Source organism: Candoia aspera, chromosome 7, assembly GCF_035149785.1.
Source record: "Candoia aspera isolate rCanAsp1 chromosome 7, rCanAsp1.hap2, whole genome shotgun sequence".
NCBI lineage: Eukaryota > Metazoa > Chordata > Lepidosauria > Squamata > Boidae > Candoia > Candoia aspera.
This window is the reverse complement of record NC_086159.1, coordinates 1,283,050-1,287,041: the sequence shown is the minus strand read 5'-3', so window position 1 is coordinate 1,287,041 and position 3,992 is coordinate 1,283,050.

The following is a 3,992-nucleotide window of genomic DNA, read 5'->3' as shown; positions in this document are numbered from 1 at the left end:
CGAGCGCCTTCCTCACTGGTATCTGAGGAACTGCAGGACCAACGTGGGCCGGCCACCTCTTCTTTCTGTCGCGTTCCCTCCACCCAGTCCCCTCCGTGCTCTGGTCTTTGTCCCCCAGGATGCCTCTGCGTTGGGCAGCGGGGTCTGGCTGTTTTTAACCAGGCTCCCCGAGAGACAGAGCTGATGGGGAGGGGGCCAATGGAGAGGCCATGTGGCACAGCCGGGGGGAGTCTCCTGCTTCATAGCAGCCGCCTGCCCCCCTTCAGCCGATAGCCAGGCCATTTTTAGACACGGGTTTAGCGCTGCTCGGAAAGAATGCCGCAGCCACGTTCAGATCTTTAGCCTGACAGAGGTGATTCCCACCATGCTGTGCAAATGGGGTAGACTCTCCCTCCTGCCACATCGCCCCTCCTCCTGTGCCAGTCCACTGATCTGGTGAGCTGTGGACAGAGTGGGACTCCCTGGGTCGCACCCAGAAAGTTGGTAGCCATGGGTATGAAGCCCCACCTGACTCTGTCCAGTGGGGACAGAGAATAAAACACAGTCATCGTGGCACTCTTAGTGCCAGTTGCTGGACAGTGGAGGTGGATGGTATTGCTGGTGATTCCTTTGGGTGTCAGAAAGGCCTCTGGTCAGATTCGGGGCATCCCGCCATCTCCTCCATGGATCTGAACTGCTTCCGTTCAGCTGGATCGTGGCCCTCGGCTTTCGGCAGCAAGAGGCTGTCTGGCGCTAGACCGGCGCTGTGTGAAAACACAACCGTGATGCATAGAAATGTACCTGCAGAAGGAAGGGAAGCTTTATATTTTGTAGATTGTAGAATATACTCTGGAACATTTTTTTTTTAAAGTAAGCAGAGACGAAAGGAAGGCCTGGCATGGGTGGATCTCGATTCTCTTGCCCTTGATTTCTCTGTTTCTCTTCGAAGCACACCACAGGGCCCCCAGACCCACATTTCCTGGGCATCATAACACAGGGGGCTGAATTCTGCCCTAGACATTTGGGGCTCAGCTCGGTAGCAGCCCTGCTTGTTCCTATGGCAACCGTGCCTGCTTGGAGGCTGGCTGGGGATTCTTGCCCACCTGGAGGCTTTTATTTCATCCGTTAAGATTTTCTTACCGTCCCCAGCTTGCAGCTCAAGCAGCAACACAAAAGCCACATCAACCTCAGAAAATGAAGGCCGTAGGTAAAACCACGTTAAAAGCCTTCGGCAGAACAAAAATAAAGTCGAATGTCTTCGGAAATGGCCAGTTGAGTTTTTGAGGTCTGCAAAAGGTGCCCCTCCAGATGCCCTGTGAAATGCCAGTGTACTGTCATAAGAGGAGCCACATCTGCAATGTGAAGTTGGGGGGGGGGAAATGGGGAGTTTGGCCTTTGGGAACGGAGGGGCGTATTGACATGGAAGTGCCAGAAAAGGACCAGCATTTGGAGTCTTTGAGGGGCAAAGACACCCCCCCCCCTCTGCCAGCTGCCTTTCTTGGCACTTCTTCATTCCTCTGGCAGGAAGAGCCATGGCAATGGGAACCCGGGGTCAGCCCCTGGACTGGGTTAAGAGATTTAGGGCAGAGACTTCCCATGCGGCATCTCTAATCTTTGAAATTCCCTGCTGCGAGTAACTGTTTCTAACCATTTGAATGGCTTTGTAAAAGCCTTTGACCAGTGTTTCTCAGCCTTAGCAACTTTAAGATGGGTAGACTTCAACTCCCAGAATTCTGGGAGTTGAAGCCCACCCATCTTAAAATTGCTAAGGTTGAGAAACACTGCCTTAGACAAAGGAGAGGGGAGATAACAAGCTGGAAACTCCCTATTCAGAGGCACTCTACCTCTCGTATCATCTGCTGGGAACAGCAGCACAGGAGGGTGGCTGTGCTCAGCGGAGTCAAAACAACACAACAAGCTTGCTTGCTTGCTTGCTTGCTTGCTTGCTTGCTTGCTTGCTTGCTTTATCTATCTATCTATCTATCTATCTATCTATCTATCTATCTATCTATCTATCTATCTATCTATCTATCTATCTATCATCGGTTTATTTCATTTATTTATAGAGCCGCCCACCCCACATACATGACTCCGGGCGGCTTTATTAAAGTAAATGAAAACACATACAAAAAATAAAAACAAGAAAAAATAAAAACAGGACAGCAACCCGGAATCATAAAAACAGCCATGAATGTAACCAGCTGACTCACCCCCAGGGCACAGAACCAGATTATTTAATTGCAAATTAAGCTCTATTAAAAACCAGAAAATAAGAGGACATGTTTCCCTTTTGCTGTAAAAAGTCCTCCAACATTTGTTGGAGGAAATAACCTTGTGGTACTACTAAAATCCTGGCCAGCCTGTTAAAAAGGAATATTTATTTATTTATTTATTCGTTCGTTCGTTCATTTGATTTATGGCTGCTGTCTTGAGTTTTTCCCCTGCCAGCCCCCTCCCCATGGACCCCCTGCAGGAATCAAATGCTAAAACCTTAGAGACGGCAGAGCGTTTAACGGGCGACACGCTTCAAAACAAAGCGTACAATCCTGGTGGGGGGTTCCAGCCAAATTGGTCCACGTCTCCCTACCCAAAAAGAATTCCTCGACTCAGAAGTCTTTCCCTGGCTCAGGGCAGGAGGAGAGCCGTGTCCGTCCGCAGGGCAAAAACCCCACAAGGCGCCTCGGAGCCTTTTTTCCAGCAAACCAGATTTATGAAAAGGCCTCGGCTTTCCTGAGCCTGGAGCTCCCTTCATCAGAGTTCACATAATTATCCGAGGAAGAGAGCACAGCTCGTGAACATTTATGCTTCCTTAGAAAAGGTGCTCCCAGCCTCCACCGGATTTTTTTGATCCACTGTTGGGCGACTTTCTTTTTCCTTTTCTCCTTCTTTTAGTCTTTTGGGACCATCCCGCCTTTATTTTTGAGATTGAGGGGAAGGAGTGGGGCACCCCAGAACCTTCTGGCCACCTCTGCCTCTCTTTGCCCTTTGGGACTGGAGGGCCTCCCTGGGCAAGGCTGGACTTGTCTCCTGGGCAGCCCCATGACCCTGGCCATGCCCCTCTGGCATAGGCAGAGATGTTGCTTCCATTCCTGGGAATCAGCTGCCCATCTGAGAGTCAGCAAAGTTAGTGAATGGAGGAGAGGAATGCTTGCCCTTTCTCTGCAGCAGAGCTGGCAGAGAAGTGACCGGGGGTGGTGGGGCATTGCAGCCTCTTGGCACCAGCTCTTAAAACTCCCTTGCGGCGAAAATGTGAGGCTTGCTCCTTCAAGGGTGACCTGCTTGCCTTCTGTCTATCAGGCAGCCCAGCAAATGGGGCGAGCAGCGTAGCTCACCTTCGTGGCCAGGCACAGATCTGGGTGGATGATGCCCCCTGTGTGGGGCTGAGCCTCAAGGCATGCATTTCCCTACTGCGCTGGAGCATGGATTCCAGCCCAGTGCACTTAAGTGTCTCTTAGGTCTAATTAAAACCAATCAGAAGTCTTGATTTGCATCCCATGTACCACTGGCATAAATCTGCTCAAAAACCATCATGCCGTTCAGTGGCATTTGGTCAGCCTCCAAAAGGTGTGCATGATGGAGGATTTTGCCTTTCAAATTTTTTCATGACCCTCTGCAGCTATCTTAGTTTTAGGTATGTTTCTGTAGATTTCAGTGCACCTCTGTGCCACACCAGTCTGTTCCCCAAAACACTTTACCCGTGCTTGGACTTTAAGCCGCAGGATTTGCTAGCAGATTTGTTCAGGTGAAGTCCTCTCTCGAGTCCAGCTGGATTCCTGGGGTCCACGTAGGACTTGGAGAGGGAGAGGACAGCCTCCCTGGGGGCTGAGGTGGATGTTTGGTTGCTATACAGCTGTGGAGGTTTGAGGGCAGCAGTTGTGGAAGTGGCTTATGTTCTTCTCGAACATTTTCTCAATTTCTCAGTCTAGCCTACCTCTTCTGCAATAGCTGATTGGTTGCATCTTAGTCAATAAACCATGTTAAATGCATGGGATGGCAGGAGCCAAGATGTTTCA